Consider the following 24,820-nt stretch of genomic DNA (forward strand, 5'->3'; position numbering starts at 1 on the left):
AAATCTCTTTCCTCTCAGCACTCTCAAGCTCCTCTAGACAGGTTCAATACAAATGGATCTATCAGTTTGATTTGTTTTTGAGGCTATTTGGATGGCCTGATTTATTTTATCAGTATAAAAAAAAATTGTATGTGAGGCCAGGGGCTGCAAAGGGTCAAGTTATGAAGGTTTCTAAAATAAATGCATATGTCTGTATCTGTGTCTGTGTGGGATTGTGTGGAAATAAAGGACCTTAAGACAAGGCATGAAGTTTGCTTAATTTAGAGAGCTTTCCAAATTAATATGTAATCAATTCAAGTAGTTGGTTTGAAAAACATAACAATAAAATCCTTCAAGAATAACAGGCTGGACACTGTGACTCACGTCTGTAATCCCCGCACTTTGGGAGGCCAAGGCAGGCAGATTATTTGAGGCTAGGAGCTCGAGACCAGCCTGGCCAACATGGGGAAACCCCATCTCTACTAAAAATACAAAAATTAGCCAGGCGTGGTGGTGCACACTTGTAATTCCAGTGACACAGGAGGCTGAGGCAAGAGAATTGCTTGAACCTGGGAGGCGAAGGTTGCAGTGAAACAAGATCTCACCACTACACTCCAGACTGGGCAAAAGAGCAAGACTATCTTCCCTTAAAAAAGAATAACAAAAATAATATTTCTTTAACAATAGAGAACTATATGTATCCAATATTAAAACCAAATACTTATTAAAGACAAAGTCATTATATTAAATACAGTGAGCAACTGAAGAAATCAAGACCAATGGATGTGTGAAACAAATGGTCCTATTTAAAAGCATAAGTAATGTAAAATATATACAGAGATCTTAATTTTAGTTGTACCTTAATTAATCAAGTTTTTATTCAGCTTTAGTTTTGTCATCAGGACTTGCTCTGAGTAGCCCCTCCTTCTGCTTCAAAAAATTAATAGCTTTAATCTGCAGGAATTTTAGCCACAGATCATACCATCAAGTGTGTGGTACTATTTCAAAATGAGGAGCAAATGAAAACTGCCTAAATATGACTAAAGAATTTGTGTGGTAAAATGACATAAATTCTGAATTTTGACTCAATGATTACATGCCAGGCATTACTGGACAGTAGAACATGTATGCACTTTGAAATCAGAAATACCTATTGAGATTAAAAAGAAATGGTTTGGCCTGTAAAATCTGACTTCCAAGAATCAGATATTTTATTCAGTATTGAACTTTGCTAGTAATTAAAAAGATACGGGTGATAGCAATACATTGGCAATGTGTTTCATTGCCTTTGGAAAGATTTGAAACAATCAGTACAGTTCCATTAGTAACTGTTCAGGTTTTTTATTAAACATATTATGTTCTAGGCAATAGTTCCATAATATTGCTTGTTATAGAAGGAGCCATTTTGGTTATTGAAAACCAAATACTACATGTTCACTACTAGCCTATATTTTCAATAATACTTCACTTATTATCTAGTTTATGTGATATCTTCCAGTGGGCTATGACCCATATATCTATGAATTCTTGGGATATGTACAATTGCAACCTAGACAGACTAGATGTACTCTGCTAAAACTTTTTCATATTTAAGGACTTTCTGTAGTATCTTTCTGCTAGTAGTTTAAAAAGGACTTTGACCAGAACATCTTGTTATTTCCTAGATGTCCCTGATAGAGAAAGAAAATATTTCATGGGTATCATAGGGTTGCCACTAACATATTCTTTCCCACATGAACTCAAATCCTTTCTTCATTGTTTGCTCACTAATTGTGATTATTCTGGAAGACCTTTGTCAATTTCCTCTATATAAGTTTTAGGGCCTCTGGTTTCCACCATACTGATTATTATTTTTTTTTCTTTTATCTCTACAAATTATTTCTAACCCTGGATAAGTTATTTTTTTAAAGCCAGAATAGGTTTTACTCTAGAATGGAGAAAGTTGGAAAAAGCATTGCTTCTATGCTAAAAACAAGAAAAAGTAAGAGAAAAAATTAAGTCACACCTTTTCTTGAACCCATAAGGTAGCTGAATTTTAAGAAAACCAAGCAGCCTGAAATCCAAGGACAGATGGGACACTGGGCCTAGATCATCGGTGGAAGACAATAGAAGACTTATGTAGCAGCTATACAGGTAGGTAGGAAGAAATCAGCCAGAAATTTTTTTAGCAATCTCCATAATTTTATTTAGAGTTGACTTAAATTATTTTACTTAGAGTGAAAGATTTAACATAGTTAACCCATAGAAACTTATTTAAGCCTGGCCGGGCACGGTGGCTCAAACCTGTAATCCCAGCACTTTGGGAGGCCGAGACGGGCGGATCACGAGGTCAGGAGATTGAAATCATCCTGGCTAACATGGTGAAACCCTGTCTCTACTAAAAAATACAAAAAACTAGCCGGGCGAGGTGGCGGGTGCCTGTAGTCCCAGCTACTCGGGAGGCTGAGGCAGGAGAATGGCGTAAACCCAGGAGGCCGAGCTTGCAGTGAGCCAAGATGGCGCCACTGCACTCCAGGCTGGGTGACAGAGCGAGACTCCGTCTCAAAAAAAAAAAGAAAAAAAAAAAAGAAACTTATTTAAGCCTTTATTTTAGGTTCAGGGGTATATATGCAGGTTTGCTATACAGGTAAACTCATGTCACTGGAGGTTGTTGTACAGATTATGTCATCATCCAGGTACTACCCAATAGTCATTTCTTTTTCTGCTCCTCTCCCTCATCCCACTCCCCACCCTCAAGTAGACCCCAGGGCCTATTGTTCCCTTCTTTGTGTCCACGAGTTCTCATCATTTAGCTAGCACTTGTAAGTGAGAACACGTAGTATTTGGTTTTCTGTTCCTATGTTAGTTTGCTAAGGATAATGGCCTCAATCTTCCCGCAAATGACATTCTCTCATTCTTTTTTATGCCTGCATAGTATTCCATGGTGTGTATATACCATATTTTCTTAATCTAATCTGTCAATGATGTGTGTTCATGTTGATTCCATGTCTTTGCTATTGTGAATGAACATATGCATGCATGTGTCTATATGGTACAGTGATATATATTCCTCTGGGTACATACCTAGTAATGAGATTGTTGGGTCAAATGGAAGTTCTGTTTTTAGCTCTTTGAGGAATCGCCACATTGCTTTCCACAATGAGTGAACTTATTTACACTCCCACCAATGCTCCCTTTTCTACATAACTTTTCTACATAACTTCTCCCTTTTCTACATAACTTCTCCAGTATCTGTTATTTTTTAACTTTTTAATAATAGCCATTCTGACTGGTATGAAATGGTATTTCATTGTTTTGATTTGCATTTCTCTAATGATCGGTGATGTTTTCACATGCTTGTTTGGCCATTTGTACGTTTTCTTTTGAAAAGTGTCTGTCATGTACTTTGCCCACTTTTAAATAGGGCTGTTTTTTTTTCTGGTAAATTTAAGTTCCTTATAGACGCTGGATATTAAATCTTGGTCAAATGCAGAGTTTTCAAAAATCTTCTCCCATTCTTTAGGCTGTCTATTTACTCTGTTGATAGTTTCTTTTGCAGTGCAGAAGCTCTTAAGCTTAATTAGATCCCATTTGTCCATTTTTGTTTTTGTTGGGATTGTTTTTGGCATTTTTGTCATGAAATCTTTGCTCATTCTTATGTTCAAAATGGTATTGCCTAGGTTGTCTTCCAGGCAATGGTATTACCTAGGTAGTGTTATAGGTTTGGTTTTTACATTTAACTCTTTACTCCATGTTGAGTTGATTTTTGTATATGGTGTAAGAAAGGGGTTCAGTTTCAATCTTCCCCATACAGCTAGTCAGTTGTCAGCATGATTTATTCAATAGTGAGTCCTTTCTCCATTACTCATTTTTGTTAGTTTTGTTGAAGATCAGATGGTTGTAGATGTGCAGTTTTATATCTGGCTCTTCTTCATTCTGTTCCATTCTTCTATGTGTCTGTTTTTGTACCAGTACCATGCTATTTTGGTTATTGTAGCTCTGTAGTATGGTTTCAAGTTGAGTAATGGAATGCCTCAGCTTTGTTCTTTTGGCTTGAATCAGCTAAAATTTGAAAGGATGTATAAGTTAAATGTGGGCTAGCACTATTGTATAGACCACTAGGAAGCCTAGAGGCAAATGAAATTTTTATTCACTGTAGACTTAGAGCAGGTAGGTAGTCCAGAGAGAGCTACCTTCAGGGTGCAGGTGTTTAGAAGGAGATCTGCTGCCACAGCAGGAAAGGCATGAAGCCCCATCCCATGCTTAGATCCTTCTCTCAATGGGAAAAAGCCTTAAATAAAGAAAGGGCAACAAACCCTGTCAACAGGAGTGAAGAGTCATTGCTCCTGGAGGAAGTATGGAAAGCACCCTCTACCCATGGAGAAGCAGTAGGCAAAAGTCCTCTATCTAAAATTCTATAAAACTATTAAAGATTTCCTACTACTGGAGGAGGAGCAAAAAACTTCCACCTGCCCATGACCCATACAGAAAATAGACAGAGTTTGGCTGCCATGTGGAAGAGGGGCAAGAACACTGTGGAAATCCCACCACAAAGCCCAGGCACACAAAGCCTACCTCCATTTAGCTGAACTAGATAGCAAAGAACCTCCTTCTCATCAGCCCAGTAAGCACCAAGTACCAAGGAATAGCAGTCTGATACTGAGATAGGACAAAAGTGTGGCAAGAGACCCCTCTGTAATATAGGCAAATCAGGATGGCAGAAAGTTCAGGGTGGAGCACACACATTAAGACAGAGCCTCAGAGGAACCGTGAGGGTAGCCATAGCAAAAAAAAATCCAAATCCAGCTTAACTCTTGAATAGATCAACTCAATTTTCCAATAATAATGGCCTGGTTGAAGAAGAGGCATATGCACTTTCAAGCACAAATAGTATTTGCCTCCATCTCTATTGTTCTACTCAATGTGGCTGGCATTCTTCTGAACTCATCGTATTTACTAACATCCAAACATCCTCTCTATATCTTTCCTACTCTTCAAATTGTCCAGCCATTGAACAAATAAGTAATAGATTTTACTTAGGACCAAAACACACAGTGTTCAGCCAACCAACAAATTTGCCTTCTCACTGTGTCCTCATATGGTAGAAGGGGAAAGGCAGCTCTCTGGGGTGGGTCTCTTTGATAAGGACACTAATCCTACTCTGGAGGCTCTGCCTTCATGACCTCGTCATCTCCCCAAGGCTTCACCTCTTAATATCATCACTTTGGTGATCAGGTTTTCAACATAGGAATTTGGGGGAAACACAATCATTCAGACCACATTATATGCCATCAAAAGAAATAAGTAATTCAGATGCAAAGCAGTTTTAGAAGAAACATAAAATTCAGTTGTGGCTCTCAACACTGTGCATTAGAACCACCTGAGATGCTCTTAAAGCCAGTTTTAACTGCCTAATTTTCCCACTAAATGAAAATATAATGAGAACATGAGTCACATCATCTCTGAGTGCACAGTTATACCCAAGAGCATAGTGTTTGGCATAATAGGTGCTTTTAAAATAAATAAAATTCCTGAATTATCAAAAACTCTAAAACTTATATTAATTCTCTTAGGTTGAAGTAGTCCGGGTTTGGTAAGGAAACTGCACTAAATATGTCAAGTGATAAGGCCTCTAATGCAAGGAATTAGAGTCCGGAGAAAGCTTCCTTTATTGGTACAGGTATATAGGAGGTCTGCCACCACTGAAAGAAAGGCATGAAGAAAGGTATGAAATCCCTTTTAATACAGGGAATTAGAGGCTTACATAACCTTTGGAAACTCTGGAAGAGTGAAGGTATGAGAACCACTTCTATCTTTTCAGGAGGTCCATAAAAGAATGGATTGCAGAAAGGGTGTTGTCAATAATCTCAATTTCCTGAAAAGTCTAGGTGCGGCATTCTCAAGAGGACAGCTGGAACCTGCTAGCAAAATCTCACATCTGCCATTTCTCTATTCCATGTCTTCCCGTTGCTACTACAGGAAAATTATGACTTTTCTCTTTTTCCTCCACCTCCCAAATATTAAATACGTTCCCCAACATTATTTTTTAAATGTCATTTTAAGTGTCATTTTTTTAGCCACTGTAGTAAAAGGGAGAACTTTGAAAGGTGGGTGTAGCATCAACATCAAATGATATCTGGCAGATATAATGTGCATTTTATTCTTAGCCTCTTTCAAAGGTAGAAGGCAACTCTTTCACAACTGTTTTTGTCTTCTCTTCCCTCCAACATGCAGAATTTAGGGCCCACTTTTCTATTCTCCTCTCTTGCCTCACAAATGCACATTTTCTTGTACTTTTGTTCAATATAAATATTTGATATCATCTATTGATAGGTTGATTCTTTCCATTTAATTCAACTGTGTATAGCAACATCTAGTGTAATTCAATATTAGTATTGTTATTATTGTCGCAGATTTTACTCTTTTGTTTTTGAGATGGAGTCTCGCTCTGTCGCCCAGGCTGACGTACAGTGGCACGATCTCAGCTCACTGCAACCTCCGACTCCCTGGTTCAAGTGATTCTCCTGCCTCAGCCTCCCGAGTAGCTGGGATTACAGGCATGTAATTTAAATTACTAAAAAATTTAGCCCAGCTAATTTTTGTATTTTTAGTAGAGACGGGGTTTCACCATGTTGGCCAGGATGGTCTCGATCTCTTCACCTCATGATCTGCCTGCCTCGGCCTCCCAAAGTGCTGGGATTACAGGTGTGAGCCACCATGCCCACCCACAGATTATGCTCATAAAGAGAAAAGGTATGATTGCTTTCTTGGCTTTGATTAAGTTATTCACAGAGTATACTCATCAAAAATTGAGCCAGGGCTGAGCACGCCTGTGTCCTCACATGGTGGACGGGGAAAGGCAGCACTCCCTGTAATCCCAGCACTTTTGGGGGACCGAGGTGGGCGGATCACAAGGTCACGAGTTCGAGACCAGCCTGGCCAACATGGCAAAACTCCATCTCCACTAGAACTATAAAAATTAGCAGGGCATGGTGGTGGACGCTTGTAGTCCCAGCTATTGGGAGGCCAAGGCAGGAGAAACACTTGAACCTGGAGGCAGAGGTTGCAGTGAGCGGTGATTGTGCTATTGCACTCCAGCCTGGGCAACAACAGAAAAACTCTGTCTCAAAAAAAACAAAAAAAGTTGAGACAGATGTTAGGACTGCAGAAGAATAAAAATATTATTTGAAGAAACCCACTCATCACCTGGTCCAACCTCTCATTCAATGTACAAAAATCATAACTCCTCAAAAACTCTTCCAACTACCAAGTTCTCACTTTATGGTGAGGAGTACTTTCTATTTTTCTTTTTTCTCACAGATCAGATATTTACTCATTTCTTATGGAGGATTTGTTTTCCAGTAATGCATAGACAATTACATATTTTTTATCAAATGAATAGCATGAAGACATGATCCTACTAACTTTTACTCGGGTAAATATTTTCCCTTGTAAATGTAAGGCTATATGTCTCTAAAATTTCATGGTGTCTGTTGCAGTTGCATAATAACATTTTCTGTTTCAATTGCATCATCCAATACACGAGTCAAATTTCTCAGCTGTAGGTATCTCAAATAAGCAGTAGCATTCCATATATTAACTCAAAACACTCTTAAAATAAGGAGAGAAAAAAATAATTATAACAGGACTACGGGGCAAATCATTCCTATCCTCACTTCAGTTAGACCCCAGTGTATCATTCAATGGTTGAAGTTTAATTAGCTACAAATCTACCTGACAATAGCAATATACTGTACCCATCTCAATTTTGGTCATAAGACACATCATTATCAAATATCTTTCTGAAGTTCATTCTTTAAAAATATTTTACTGAAATACAATTGACATAAAGTGAAACACACAGATCTTGCATTACAATTTTGTGAGTTTTGACTAATGCTATCATCCAGGTAATCTACGTCCCCTAAAAATATGCAGATATTATCCTCACCCCAAGAAGTTCCCTTGTGTATCATCCAAGTCCACTCACACTTTCCTGTCTCCAAAAGCAAGCAATATTCTGATTTATTTCACCATAAGTTAGTTTTTCCTGTTCTAGAACTTCACATAAAAGGTATCAAAGAAATAATGTGCACGCTTTCGTGTATGACTGTTTTCTTTTAGCACAACATCTCTCAGGACAACATCTGGTGCATATTTTAAGTAGTTCACATTTTTTAAGTTGGTGACTAGTAGGTTATAAATATATTATCATTGTATGCGTTCATTCTTAAGTAGATAGGCATTTGGGTTGGTTCCAGGTTTGGCTGTCATGAATAAAACTGCTATGAGCGAATGATACAAGTGTTTTTGTTGACAGGTATATTCATTTCTCTCAAATAAATACTTAGGAATAGAACTACTGGGATATAGGGTAGTTGTATGTAATTTTCCCAAAATGATCATATTATTTTCTATTTACAACAGAAATGTATGAGACACTTGGATGCTCCAGATTCTCACAATGTTTTCAGTCTTCTATATTTTAATTACTCTAATGTGTGAAAAATGATGAATTCCTTTTCATATACTTATTGGCTGTTCACATATCATTTTTGAGATAGAAGTTTACAGATTTAAACCATTTTTTAAAAAGTTGGGTTACTTTATTTTTTAGTGACTTGTAGGGATTCTTTATATACTCTGGATGCAAGTATGTGTATTTAATATTTTCTTATTATATATTTAATAACAACCCTAGGCACTAGAGATAGTTTTTGTCTTTCAATCCTGATATTGGTAATTTGTGGTTTCTTTAAAAGTCAGTGTAGCAAGTTTTTAAATTAATTTTATTGATTTTTTTTTCAAGGAACCAAAGAAACTAATGTGTGTGCATGTATGCCCAAATATGTACTTACTGTTGCATGCCACTCTATGATTTGACTACACATTTTCTTGATACTGCCTTTTGATAAGCAGACATTTTAATTTTTAAGTAAATGTAAGTTATCAGTTTTTATGGCTATTGCTTTCTGTGCCTTATCTAAAAGTTATTTACTTACCCTAAGGTCATGAAAACATTCTTATATTTTCACCTAAAAGATTTACAGTTTTCGGGTCTATATTTAGATCTATAAAGTAAAGGTGTGCTGGGCACGGTGGCTAACGCCTGTAATCCCAGCACTTTCGGAGGCTGAGGCGAGCGGATCACGAGGTCAGGAGATCAAGACCATCCTGGCTAACATGGTGAAACCCCGTCTCTACTAAGAAATACAAAAAATAGCCGGGCGAGGTGGCGGCGCCTGTGGTCCCAGCTCCTCGGGGGGCTGAGGCAGGAGAATGGCATGAACCCGGGAGGCGGAGCTTGCAGTGAGCCGAGATTGAGCCACTGCACTCCAGCCTGGGCGACAGAGCGAGACTCCGTCTCAAAAATAATAATGATGATAATAATAATAATTATTATTATAATTATAGTAAAATAAAGATTTAATTTATGTCTTCTCAGTAGTCTTATTACAATTTGCCAAAAGACTTTCCTTTCTACATTAAATTGCTTTGACAATTTTTTTTAATGAGTTGACCACACAAATGTGTGTATATCTCTAGACTCTCTATTCTTTTTCACTGATCTATTTTTTATCTTTATGCTAATATCAAACTGTCTAGATTACTATGACTTTGCAAAATATCTTGAAATTAAATAGAACAATTCTTAGTTCTCTTTTCTCAAAAATTGTGTTGGTATTCTAAGTCCTTTGAATTTCCAATTAGACTTTAGATTTAGCTTGTTAATTTATATTTTTAGAAGTCTGCTGGAAATTTTATTGAGATTGTATTGAATCAATGGATCAATATTTAAAAATTACATTTTGACATTATTGAATCTTTTGATCTACGAACATGTACATTTATATAGGTTTTTAAAAATTTGTCTCACAATGTTTAGCAGTTGTCAATAGAAGTTTTGCATTCTTTTAATAAATTTATTTAAAAGCATATTTTTGTTTTTGCTGTTATAAATATTATTTTCTAAAATTTTATTTTCCATGTGTATGCTGCTAATAAAATTTTTATAAATTTGTGTATTAATATTGAATCTTATCACATTGCTAAATTCACTTATTAGATTTAGTATTTTTTGCAGATGCACTGAGATTTTTATGGACACCATCATGCTTTTCTATTCAAGAGTTGTATTTCTTTCTTTACAATCTATAGGACTTATGACTTTTTTTTTTTTTTTTGCCTTGTTGCGGCAATAGTAATCATCAGCTGAATCTTGAATAGAAGTGGTGAAAGAGGATTTATTATGTTTTTCTGCCTCCATTGACATAATTATCTGGATTTTCCCTTTTAGTCATATTTAATATGGTAAATTACATTGATTTTCCAGTGATAACCCAACCTGGATTTCCTTGGACACAATATATTATCCTTTTATATGTTGTTGTATTTAATACGCTAATATTTTATTAAATATTTGTGCATGCATGTTCAAAAGGAATATTAATCACTAATTTATTTTTCTTGTAAGATTATTTTCTGGTTTTGATATGAGGGTCATTCAGCCTCATGAAAAGCAATGGAACATATTATTTCCTCCTCTATTTTCTGAAAACATTTAGTAATATTGGTATTATTTCTCCCTAAAATGTGTAATAGAATTCACCCGTGAAATCATCTGGATTTCAACTGGATTTCCATGCGGAGGGTATTTTATTCTTGGGTGGCAGTTATTTTTTTTCCTCTCTTAGCAATTTAAAGGTGTCATTCCATTTTTCTCTTCCTTAAATTGATTCTGGCTTGAATTCAGCAGTCAATGTACCTTTGTTTTTCTTGATGTAATATATATTTTCTGCTAAATGATTAAAAATTATATCTTCATCATCGTTTTTTAGCAATGCTACTATGATTTACCTAGGTATGGTGTTCTTCCTATTTATTGTACTTAGAATTCAGTAACCTGCTTGTATCTGTAGCTTGATATCCCTCATTAAAATGTGCTGCTGGACATTATTTTTTCAAAATTTTTACGCCACAATCTGTCTCTTCCAGAAATACAATTACCTGCTTGTTAAACTGCTTGAGCTTGTTTTGTTAATCTTTTCTCAGCATTTTTTCTCTCTGTGCTTAATTTTAGATAATTTATATTTTATTATCTTCAAGTTTACTGACTTTTTTAGCATTACACAATCTGCTATAAAGAGAATCTCTTTATTTTAAATATTGAAATATTCAATTCTAGAACTTTCATTTTTCATAACATCAATTTCTTTTCTGAAATTTCCTACCTCTTGTTCATTTTTTTCTTTTAATTCCTTAAACTATTTGTAATAGCTCTTTTAAAGTCATTGTCTGCTAATTCTGACATTTCTGTTATCTCTGAGTCTGTTTTCAATTGCTAGTTTTTTTCTAGTTATAGGTAATATATTCCTCTTCCTTTGCATTTGTAGTATCTTGTTTTGTTTTGCTTTCTTGCTACTGTTGATAGTGTGTTATAAGTAACTGTGGCTTGTTATATTTTTTTTAAAGAGTGCTGTGCTTTGATCTGGAATCCAGTTAATTTACTGAACCAACTAGATGCTTTACAAGCATGTTTTAAAGTTTTCTAAGGTGGGTCATGAGTATCTTTTACACTCAGGCTAGAGTGGCCTTACTGCTATTCTGCAGTATCATCTGAATATTCAAGGTGTTTGCTGAGGTCTCTATTCTGTCTGCCTACAACTTCTACTTTTGGTATGATCTCAAGAATTTCCATTCAACTGACGTTTCCTTAGAAATCATTCTATAATAGCCCTTAAGGAGATTTCCTCAGCTCATATGCAAATATTTGATCAAAGACCTTAGAGTACCACTGTGAGTTTGTGGTGCATCTGTTCTGCACAGTACTTTTCTCTTCAGCATCATGTCCCATGCATCCTATCTGTCTCATCATCACCAAACTCTGGTATCTGTCTTACCAGCTTAGTGAGAATATCATGCTTTGGTTGGCATGTCTTCCTGTGCTACAGTACAGAGAGTGACTGCAGACAGAAAGCCAGAGTGACTAAGGGTCTTACCTGATGTTTCTCTTATTTGGGGTTCACAATCTTATGTGGATTTTTGTTGAATATCTGAAACTGCCATTTTATATATTTCATCCCGTTTCATAGTTGTTTATAGTGGGAGGGCTAGACGAGTAGTTATTCAATCATGCCCAGAAGCAGAAACAAAATAAAATTTTACCACAGACGTCTCAATTTTTCAGACAAGTAACAAGTGTATTCCTAACCTCTAGAGTCACAATAGTATTTTAGAACCTAAAGCATAGACTCAAAGTTATCTGAGATTGGGTGGAGACAGGCACTCTGTCTTCTCTGTTGTTTTGGCCACTTCCGAATGATAGGCAGTTTAGGCCCGTTGTCCTAATAGCACAAGTTGTGAATAAAAACTCAATAGGAAGAAATCTATAAGGAGAGTCATTTTACGATTATGTGAATTATCATAGATAGAATAAACTCTATCTATGCATTCTATCCTCTGTTGGTGAAGAATGATATCTGAGACATCACTACATTCTATTGCAGTTTTTTTAATTGCAATCATCACAGTCATCTTTATTTTCCATCTAGCATATTCGAAACTTATTAATTCTCATTTTACCATTGGCTCCCATGTTTCTGGTACCAGTACTAAAATGAGTATAGGGTCAGTTTAGTGACAGCTTTCTTGGTACCTTTGAAAAGGCATTTTAAATTTTATGGTAGCTATTGACAGTCTTGTTATGGGATTTCTTACACTTCAGAAACTCGCTTTCTTGGAAAGACATTCCTATTGATCACATTTGTTCCATACAGATAATCATGCTTGGTGGATTCTGGAAGAAATCTTGTTACTCTAAGGACCCAGTGATGACCAAAGACCTCTCTTTTGCAATCATCAAATCATTTGTTTTCTTATTTTTTAACGTTTTGAAACTTTCTTTCACTAAATCTGTAATCCCAGCACTTTGGGAGGCCGAGACAGACGGATTACGAGGTCAGGAGATCGAGACCATCCTGGCTAACACGGTGAAACCCCGTCTCTACTAAAAAAAAACTACAAAAAACTAGCCGGGCGAGGTGGCAGGCGCCTGTAGTCCCAGCTACTCGGGAGGCTGAGGCAGGAGAATGGCGTAAACCCGGGAGGCTGAACTTGCAGTGAGCTGAGATCCGGCCACTACACTCCAGCCCGGGCAACAGAGTGAGACTCCGTCTCAAAAAAAAAAAAAAAAAAAAATTTGCTTCCAGTGTTTTATTTTTTCTCTATTGTTTCCCTGTGTGCCTTTTATACACACCTTTTAGGAAGGGCTCAGTTGTGTTCATAATAGCTTTACCTGCTTCGTGGACTGGTCTTTTAGTTTCCCTAATACGTGTAATGTGAGATGGAACTAAAAACTTTCTTTCATTTTACCTTCTCTTCTCCTTATTCCCAAAGAGAGAAAACTTTACTTTTCTACATATTCCTCTTATTTATTTTTTTATTGTCCAATAGTGAGATATATGAAGTCAATGAATTCTGAGCATACCAAAGCAACCAGTGAAGAAATATATCTTGTCAGTTTTACTTCTCTGAGCTGGATAATATCGCCCAGAGATTATTACCCCATTGGACATGTATTTTGCCTAGGTCTTATGTCAATTTATTTTTGACTTTCTTATGTCCTCTTAATCTGCCTTATCTTAGCTATGTCTACCCCAGAGTTATATTTTCAGAATTTGGGGGCATAATTTTCTCAGGGCACACTCAGCAACTGCAAGCTAACCACAATATTGTTTGACAACTTGAAGATCACCCAAAAGTTCTTAAAGTCTGTATTCTAATAGAACTTCCTGATAGCTCCATCCCAATCCTGTGCAATTTGTAACTTTCTAGTTTAGCTCTTGGGAGTATAGGTAGTATATGTAACTCTTCTTACTCTGAATTCTCGAATTGCAGCTTTAAGAATATATTTCTCAGTAGTTCCCCAGAACCTGATTCCTTCTGGGGAGCTGATAGACTGAGAATTTGCATGTTTTCTTTTGCTGTTTACTTTGGATTTCAATTCACTTTTCTGCTTATAACAGCATCTCCCTCTCTTCTAACGCCCTTTATAAGAATAACTAGATATAGCTATGATTATCCTTTTTCCTATATCTCCCTTAGTCGTTAAAATCTCATTTTCCTTTCCATCTATGAATAATGTGTCCTCTAAGATGTTTATCATTTCAAAACCCTAAAGAAATTTATTTCTTCTTCAAGCTAGTTAGCTTACATTCATTTACTCCCCTTCATTTACTCAGATACTTCTCTGTGCATCTGTTCTAATGAGAATACTGAAGAGTATTTTAAATATGCCAGTTCTTCCCTTATTTTTTAGGCAAATGTGATTGTTAGAAACACAATATATTTAAATACCTTGGGTATCTTTGGATTTGCCACAATTTCTTTGATTTCGTGCTACACATTTACCAAGTAAAATATATTATATTTAAAATTAGGGAGCTCATTCATTTTTTATTTGTTTATGAACAAAATATTTCACATTATTGGGGATGCACCACTTCGGTTGACTGAAATCAAGTTCAGAACTTGTATAACAGGAAAAATCCATTACAAGTTATAATCATGCGATGAAGGGTGATTCTTGAATTTGGCAAAGATGTTGTAACTGTACCAAACAAGGCTTGGCACTAAAGATTTAAAACTAGAACCTCAAAAGGGATCTGAAGCCGAGGCATCTCAACTGCTAATCCAGTTTTAGGCCCATATCCCTGCCAAATATTTGATTTAAAAACAGGGTAAAAACAGCAATTAATTTTTTACAATGCTGGCTGGCAAATAAGCCTTTCTAGGGGAAGAGAAAGAGACTGTTTTTCAATTCTTCAATTTATTTTTTAAAAAACTCAGTCCTAGAAAGAAAATTATAAGAATATTACAAGGAACACACACACACACACACACACACACACACACTGACATTCTTCATCTAGGTTTGCGTATTGTTAATATTTAGCCACATTTACTCTATTCTTTCTCTTCCTGTTTCTTCACACACACACACACACACACACATCTATATGTAAATATATAATATATTCATTAATTTTGAGAAAACATTTGAGAATAAAGTATAAAAATTGAGATGTTTTATTTCTAAAAACTGTAGAATAGATAATGTATCTCCTAACAAGGGAATTCTCTTACATAACTACAGTTACCTTATCAATTTCAGGAAATTTAGAATTCAATACTATTATCTAAAATACAATCCATACTCAACTTTCTCTAAATTAAAGGAACATTTTCCTTTATAGAATTTTTTTTTTCTCAATACAAGATCCGATCCAAGATTAACCACCGTGTTAGTTTTTGTTTCTCTTTATTCTCCTTTACTCTGGCAAAGATACTTAGACTCATTTTCTCTTTTATAACATTAACATTAACATTTTTGAAGAAAAAGGCCCAATATTTTTTAGAATGTCCCTCAATTTTGGTTTGTCTGATATTTTTATGATTTAAGATATTTTGTATGTGTGTGATTTTATTTCTATTCTAACCTTGCCTACAATAACAAACTAAGGAGCACTATGTAGTTCAAGGTCAGTTCCATTTAGCCAGTACACTAAGCCCTTACAGCTGACATTTGTTACAATCTGCACCTGCACCCTTCCCTGTATAAAAACAACACTTACTCAAATAATGTACCAAACCTTACAGTGATCTACCGAGGTTAAAGTCTTACATGCATACTGGAACCTGAGCCTTAAAGCTACTTAGGCCATATCAGTTAAAACACATCTGCATGATTATAAAAGATATTCTGCCTAGCTCAACATAAATTGAGTAAACCACCATAGTTAAGGAAAATACCTATGGACTATGCTTACTAAAGTGCCACAAAAACCTAACGTCACTGGCACTAGCCAAGTGAGGAGTTCCAATCTTTCATGTGTTACCTCTGTCTCCAAATTTAATCCTTTGCTTAAGTTTCAAAGATCTCAGCCCAATGTAGACACAATGCCTATGACTGGTGGGGTCTTAATACATAGTTGCTGTGTCAGATGAGATTGTAAATGGATTACACTGATGTTTGAGCCTAAAACAAGATGGCCTTTTGCAAATGTGGTAAGAGCATAATTTTCTCCTAGTGTTGGAGAAAAATTACCTCCATTTTCTCATTAGATCATCCACCCAAATAGTCAGTAAAATTTGATATTTCAACAAGGCTTAACCACAAATTCAGTTAGCCAAAAAATTAGGCATTGAAACAGAAGCACTGCTTAAGTGATGGGCTGAACCTCAAGGGCACTCATCAGACCCTGGATTTTGACATCCATGAAAGTGAATACCAGGCACAGAGAGCACAGATGTGTTGTTGCTGTTGACAGAAAAGACCCTGCAGTGTTGGCAAACAGAAATGAAAATGATGAACTAATCAGTCCAGAAAACAGGTGCTGACATGTGGCTTCATATCAGATGGAACACTTCCTTCACTTGTGTGACAAGAAAATCAAGGACAGAACACCCAGCAACATTACACAAAAACCAAATTTTGAAAAAAGAAACAGAGAGGCATAAAAACGATAGATGAAAAGGCCATAAGAAATGGCCTGATCAAACAATTCAAAACCGGTGGTGATTGAAGGCTATGTGGTGATGCTTTACTCCCGGCTTCTGTCCTTGGCCTCTGGCGACTTCACCTCAGCTGGCTCTTGCATTGAATGAAGGTTGTAATGCACAGTTCTTTTTGGTGGACTAAAAAGGTTCTTTCGGTTTCAATGCAGATTTGAAGAGCCCTGGATTTCTAACCATGAAAAAAGGGAAAAACTAGGACCAGGAAGCTTATTTTAGCACATCATAATGTAGCATTTTCTAACCTATAGAATTTTCTAGAAAGAATATTAGCCAGCAGTTTTCAAAGTTTGATGTAGGAGTCTCTAACTGTTCCTGAAACTCTTTAAAGGAGTTTGTGCAGTTAGAACTATTTACATAACACTAAAATGTTATTTGCCCTTTTCACTCTTATTTTCTTATGAGTGTACCATGGAATTTTCCAGAGGCTACCTGTAGTGTGATGGCATTATCCTCTCAATCTGATAGTTAGTGGAACATATATTTATGTATTCTGGAATTTTCTAAGGTAGTATAAATATATACTTTCTCAGGGATTAACTCAGTTTGTTCTCAGTGCTTTTCTTTTACTATCTCTGGCTATCTACAGTTATACCTCCCAGTCTCTCTAAGTTTGTCATCAAAAAAGTCATTATTTTGAAATTCCTAGATAAACCCTACAATTTTATGAAAAAGACAAAAGGCACATTTTGGAATTTCAACATAACAACTTTATTAGGTAATAACGAGGTTATATGGGAAGTAAAATTACTAGTACAACAGTGGCAACAAGGTGTACTAGTAACTTATTTTTATCATACTTGTAAATGCCAGTTTTACATAAAACCATCATTGATAAAGTTGTAGCAATGTCTAACTTTATCAGCTATTGACCCTTGAGTACTTTCTTATTTATATTTTATGTGGCAAAATGGGAAACATACGTAAAGTAGTTCTGCACACCAAAGTATAATAGTTGTATCAAGAAAAAGCACTGTGTGATTTTGTTTTGATCTAACTGCTTTTCTCATAGAACACAAATAGAGCAACTATGGGTATTCAGACTGATGTATTTGGCAGACATTTTCTGAAAAATTGACAAAGTCAGCCTGCCATTTTGAAGAAAATGATGGCCAATAATTGTAGTCAATGATAAAATTAGAACTTTCTAGCAAAAATTAAGATTTTGGCGAACCTGTGTCCATCAGTGTTAACTTTTAAACTACTTTGCAATACTTAAAAACTTTACTATGGAGCTCTGTAATGATATTAACAAATATGATTTATTGATGATATTATCTAATAAAATGTGTCTATATGTGGAAGAGCCACACAAATCATTAAATATTAAATATCAATATTTTTCAAGTGATTCATGCATGATGTTACAACATCATACATGAGTCAAACATTCCTTGAGACTACAGTTAGACTAATGAAATTTAATGTAACAATTCATTGACATGGGTTCAGATTCTACATTGCAAATAACCTAGACAAAACTACGACTTATGTCATTTTTATGTGGTATCAAAGAACAGCATATATAATTATTTGAAAATGCTGTTGAAATACGTACCTCTCCTTCCAATTCAGATCTGTGTCAAACTGATTTTCTTCATTTACTTCAGCTAAAATGACATACTGTAACTCATTGGATGATGAAGCAGATATGAGAGTCCAGTTACCGTCTAGCAAGCCAGACTTCAAAGAGGTTTGCAAAAATATAAAATAATGCCATTTTTCTCACTATTTTTGGAAAGTATACATTTATTTTAACAAGTAGTACTTTTTATGAATTAATATTGTTTTGTATTGCTAATGTAAGTAATATACCTAGACAGAGAAAATGTATGGGACTCTCAATTTTTTATAGTATCAAGGGATAATGAGACCAAAAAGTTGAGAACTTCTGACATAAGCTACTTTTCATTTATGTAATATCAAAACAATGTGGACACTTATGTAAGGAATTATTCTAGGTGTCAGAGTGTCAGAGAAGAAAAAAAGATAGAGCATGCATTTAAGATGCGTATGTTGAATGTAGTAAAGAAAACAACTTGAAAGGCACCTGACCTTATTTCTGTAACATTAATGTGAACTATACACTAATATTACAAGAATGAGATGCCTTCCAAGTTTTTGTTGTTGGTGTTGTTTTGAGACAGGGTCTCTCTGTGTCACCCAGGCCGGAGTGCAGTGTTGCGATCTTGGCTCACTGCAACCTCAATTTCCCATGCTCGAGCAATCCTCCCACCTCAGCCTCTGGAGTAACTGGAACTACAGGCACACGCCACCACCCTCAGCTATTCATTTTACTTTACTTTTTGTAGAGATGAGGTCTCACTATATTTCCCAAGCTGGCCTCACACTCCTGGGGTCAAGTGAGCCTCCTGCTTTGGTCTCCCAAAGTGCTAGGATTACAGGTATAAGTCACTGTGCCTGGCTGCCTTCTAAGTTTTACTCAAAACATTCAATATTTATTGAATGCCTACAATATATCAGGTGCTTCATATTCATTATTTCTAATTTTTACAATCTCTGTCAAATATCTGCATGTGAAGAATGAAGTTGAGATCTACAGAAGTAAAGAAACATGCCCATGAACGCATTACTATTTGTTGACAGAGCCATAAATCAAGTACAGGACTGTCTGTTTCTAAAATGCAGATTGTTTCCATTTTACAAAAGCGGTATCATAAAGAAAATGCTTAAATAGAAATCTGATGACTCAAAAAAGAAATGTCGTGTAAAATTTTCCTGCATCAGAGGTTGTTGGACCAATTAGCATTTTGATATTACCTGTACCAATTAGCATTTTGATATTACCTGTACCTGTGCGAGTGTTGTGATTCAAATATTCATGTTTATTCTGTTAATATGGTATATTATATTGTTATTTAAATTTTAAAATAGCATTGCTTTCCTGGAATGCCACCCACATAGTTATAATGTAATACATCATTATCCTGTATAAATACTAATGGATTTGAAACATAAATCTTAGATCTTGGCTTGGTTTTCCTATGAAGGTTATGCCTTCTACCACAGTTTTCTGAAATGTTTGTGTACAGGCGAAAATCTTTTCTAAACATTCGACAGTGGAATTTTATTTGTGGAAATGTTTTTAATTACAAATGTATTTCTTTTATGGGACATAGGGATATTCACATGTTCTGTTTTACAATGTGTTAGATTTTGGTAATTTGAGTCTTATTAATAGCAATTTGTCTATTTTATCTAAGTTACTGGAATTTTATGAATATAAAATTGTTCGTAACATTTTATTAGTTTATAAATGTGGAGGTCTGTAGTAACATTCTTCTATTTCTGATGTTATTAATTTATGTTTTATATTTTATTCCTTATTAGTGTGGCTAGCAGTTTTTAAAATTTTATTAATTTTAGTATAAACTATTGACTCAATAACTTTCTCTATAATTTTCTATCAACATTTCTTTTTGCTCCTATTTTTATTATTTTTTTTCTTCTATCTACTTTGGATTTAATTTTCTCTCTTCTTCTTAAATTCTTATAGTAGAAGCTAGATTATTTTTCATACTTTTCTTCTTTTTAATGTAAATAAAGATGTAAATTTCTCTAGCCAATAACTTAGCATCATCCCATAATTTTTTATTTGTATTTTCATTACCATTCTGTTCCACATTCTTTTCTATTTCCCTTGTGATTGTTATTTGATATGTGATTCATTTAAATTGGTGTTGTTACTAATATTTGGAGGTTTTCCAAATATAATTTTCTTATTAGTAACTAATTTAATTTCACTGTGGTTAGATCATGTACTTGATACAATTTCAACCTTTTCAAATTTATTGAAACATGTTTTATGTGTTCCAATTTGGCCAGCATTCCATGTACATTTGAAAATAGTATGTATTCTGCAGTTGTTGGGTGTGGTTTACTATAAATGTCAAAAAGATCAAAGTGATTGATTGTGTTGTTCAAATTAACTATATCCTTAGCGATTTCATTTCTATCGTGCTATCAATTATAAATAAAAGATGTTCAAATCTCCAAACATGGTTGTGAATTTGTTTTTCTTTTTAGTTTTGCCAGTTTTTAGTCCATATATTCTGAGTTCGTTAATCAAGTGCATGCGTATTTAGGATTATTATATTTTCTTGCTCAATCATCTCTTTTGTCATCTTGAAATGCTCTCTCTTAATCTCTTCTGATATTCCTTGTCTTTAAGTCTACTGTGTCTGATATTAATCACTACCATCAACGCCATTTATTTTTCAAAAACTATCTACTACCTAATAGATTGCATTTGTATCTCTGTCAAAAATTAGTAGACCATATTTATATGTGTTTTTTTGTACTCTCTCTTCTGTTTTATTGATCTGCCTGTTCTTTCTTTCACCAATACCACATTGTCTTGTTTACTGAAGATCAAAATTGGGTTACTGCTTCTTTTAAATTTGTTCACCTTTTAAACATTGTTTTCATTATTCTGGAATAATCAAATAAGATTATTGAAATAAGAATTTATATGGCTTTCCATATAAATTGAAATTCCATATTAATGGAAAGCCATATAAATTCTAAAATCAGCTTATTTACGTTTACAGAAACATTTCTGGGAGTTTAGTTTGCATTGCATTAAATCTATTCAACTCTTTGGGAAAAATTGACATCCTAACTACACAGAATATTTTAATCCATGAAAAAACATATTTTTCTTCATTTATTTAGATTTTGTATTTTATTTCATTAGTGTTGTATATTTTTCAGGAGAGTCTGTGCATATTGATTATATTTATACCTAAATATTTTATCCTCATACAGCTATTGTAGGTGGTATTGTTTTCTGAATTTCAGTTTCCAATTTTCTAATGTTGATTTGTAGAAATATGGCTAATTCTTGTTGGATGATTTTTTTATGCATGATATGAACTTGTTAACTTTGCTTAATAGTTCTAGGAACTTTTTTTGTAGATTGTGTAAGGTTTTCATCAGAGATAATCTTGCTAATTTCAGATAGGGGCAGTTTTCTTTCTTTTTCATAATCTGCATGCCTCCAGTTATTTTTCTTGTAATATTGTACTCTCTAGAATTTTTAGTATGATGTTGAATAGGCGGTAAGCGCGGACACGCTTGCCTTGTCCCTCACCTGAGGAAGAAATTATTCAGTTTTTCACCATAAAATATGATGTTGGTTGTAGACGTTTTTCAGATTTATTGTATCAATGTTAACAATGGTTCCTTCTATTTTTAGTTTGCTGACAGTCGTTATCATGAATTGATATTGAATTTTGTCAACAGTATGTTCTACACCAATTGATAAGAATCTATAATTTTTCTTGTTTAGTCTGTAAAGATGGTAGATTACATTAATTTTCAAATGTTTAACCAGCCATCTATTCCCAGGATAAATCCCACTTTGTGGTGATACATTAGTCTTTTCGTATATTGCTTCATTGGATTTACAATATTTATTGAGGATTTTTGTGATTACATTCATAATAAATATGTATCTGTTGTTAACTCTCTTTCCTTGTGAGTTTTTTGACTGATTTTAGAATTCATGTAATGTTGAAATAAAATGAGTTTTATCTCTACTTCTAATTTATGAAGAGATTGCATAGAATTTGTGTTACTATTTCATTCTTTAAAACTTTGGACTATTCAGGTTATTTATTTCTTCTCAGATAATTTTGATAATGTGTGACTTTGAGAAATGTATTATTTCATCTAAGTTGTTCACTTTATGTTCAAGGAGTTTTTAATAATACTCTCTTTCTGTTTTAATGTCTACATGGCCTGCAGTGATATGCTTTCTTCCATTCCTGATATTAGTTATTTGTGTCCTCCCTCTCTCTATGAAATTGAATCTTACTGTCTGTTTATTGGTTTTATTGATTTTTTTCCAAAGAACAAGTATGTTAGTCAATGTTCTTCACAGAAATATAAATAACAGAAGATATTTGTTTATTTATTTACATGAATGAATTGGCCCATGTGACTGTGAAGGGTTTAAAATCCAATGAGAAAGGTTGGCAGTTTGAAGACTCAGGAAAAGTGGTGGTTTGGGTCCATAGACAGTCTGTTGAAAAGCTCATGCTGCAAATGGAATCTGAAGACAGTCTGCTAGAAAACTAGGAAGAGCTTATATTTCAGATGAGGTCTTAAGAACTTTCAGCTGATTGGATAAGGCCCACTCACATTATGAAGGGCCATCTGTTTTACTTAAAGTTTACCAATTTAAATGTAAATTACATCTAAAAAAAACCTTCACAGAAATATCCAGAATAATGTTTGACCAAACATCTGAACAGCATGGCTCAGCCAAGTTGACACATAAAATTAACTATCACAACAAAATTGGGTTTCATTGATTTCTCTATTTTTTCCCTGATTTCAACTTCATTGATTTTTAAAAAATCTTTTTCTTATTGTATTTCCTTCTGCTTGCTATGGGTTTATACTATTTTTTTTCTGATTTATTTAGATAAAAAATAATTATTCACAGCCTTTCTTTTATATTAGTAATATTTAAAACTGTATATTTCCCTCTAAGAACTGTTTTAATTTCATCCCATAAATTTTGATGTATTTTATTCTAATTTCCCTTCAATTAAAAATATATTCTTATTTCCTGAAAATTCCTTTTGATCTTTGTTTCATTTCCAAGTATTTGAGAATTTTGTTCATGTGTTTCTGCTGTGGATCCCTAGTTCAATTACATTGTGGCCAAAAAGACGAACTTTGTGTAATTTCAATTCTTTACATTTATTAACATTTATTTTATGACCCATGGTGATAAATCTACTGTGATAAATGTTCTATGTGCACTTGAAAGTAACGTGGATTCTGTGGTTATATCTAATACTCTCTAAATATCAATAAGATCTAACTGGTTGATGGTGTTTTTCCAATCATCTTTATTCATACGGATTTCATTATGTTTGCCCTATTGTTAAACCTGCCACCTATAATTGTGATATCGCTTATTTATCCTTTAAATTCTATCAGTTTTGTTTCATGTATTTTGAATATCTGTTGTGACATGCCCATACACTTAGGGTTATTATATCTTCTTAAATTAACCCTTCTATCCTATTGTATTCTTCTTATTCCTGATACTTTTCTTTGTGCTGACATGTAATTTGTCTGGTATTACTATGGCTCCTTGAGCTTTCCTTTGATTAGTTTTTGCATGTGATTTTTAAAACTGTTTTTATTTTAAACTATCTATACCATTATATTTAAAGTAGCTTTATCATATACAACTTATAATTGGGCTTTTTTAAAATCCAATTTGATAATCTTTCACTTGGTGTGTTTCGATCATTTACATTTGATGTAATTATTAACATGCTTGAATGTATGCTAGTATTTTATTACTTGATTTCTAATTATCCTCTTTGCTTTTAGTTTTTATTTTTCCTTCTCCTGCTTTTTGGTTGAATTTTTAAATCCTTTTTGCTAATTACATTTTTATTTAATGAGTTTTTTACTATATTTTTGTTCAATATACTCAGTGACTTCTCTAAGGATTATAATACACATATTTACTTCACAATCCACTTGAAACTAATGTTTTATCACTGCAGTTTGAATTTGTAAATCTCGCCACCACAGTCCTTTATTCTTTCTCTTTTGTGTTGTCATATATATTACATCTATATACATTCACAAAATCCGCCAGATAATGTTATAATTTTTAATATGGCATACCTATCCTATTTAAAATTATAATATATTTTAATACATTTAACCAGATTGTTACAATCTTTTTTTGTTCTCCCTTCATTTCTTAAGTTTGTCCCATCCTGAACTTTCCTTTAACATGTCTTTCAGTATAAATCTTGATGACAGATTTTGTTTGTTTTTCTTCATCTGAGAATGTTTTTATTTCACCTTCACTCCTTAATGAAATTTTTTTAGCTAGAATTCTGGATTGATAATTAGTTTCTTTCAGCACTTGACAAATGTTTTACTGCCTCTGTGGATTCAGATGAGAAATCCACTATTATATAAATCCACTATTTACGAATTCTTGTTCCTCTATAGGTAATGTGTCATTTTTTCCTTAGTTTCTTTCCATTTTTTTCCCCTTTTATTTCCACAAGTTGGATCATCCTATGTCTGAGTGTAGGATTCCTTGAGTTTATACGTTAAGGGCTTTTTCAAAAACCATTTAATAGAGTGGCTTCAAGATGGTTGACTAGATACATCTGGTGCTTACCTCTTCCATGAAGAGGAACCAAAATAACGAGTAGACATTCATATTTGGAATAGGTTATCTAAGAGAGAACTCTGACATTCAATAGAGAAGTGACAGAAA

The sequence above is a fragment of the Papio anubis genome, chromosome 1 (assembly GCF_008728515.1).
Source record: "Papio anubis isolate 15944 chromosome 1, Panubis1.0, whole genome shotgun sequence".
NCBI classification, from domain to species: domain Eukaryota; kingdom Metazoa; phylum Chordata; class Mammalia; order Primates; family Cercopithecidae; genus Papio; species Papio anubis.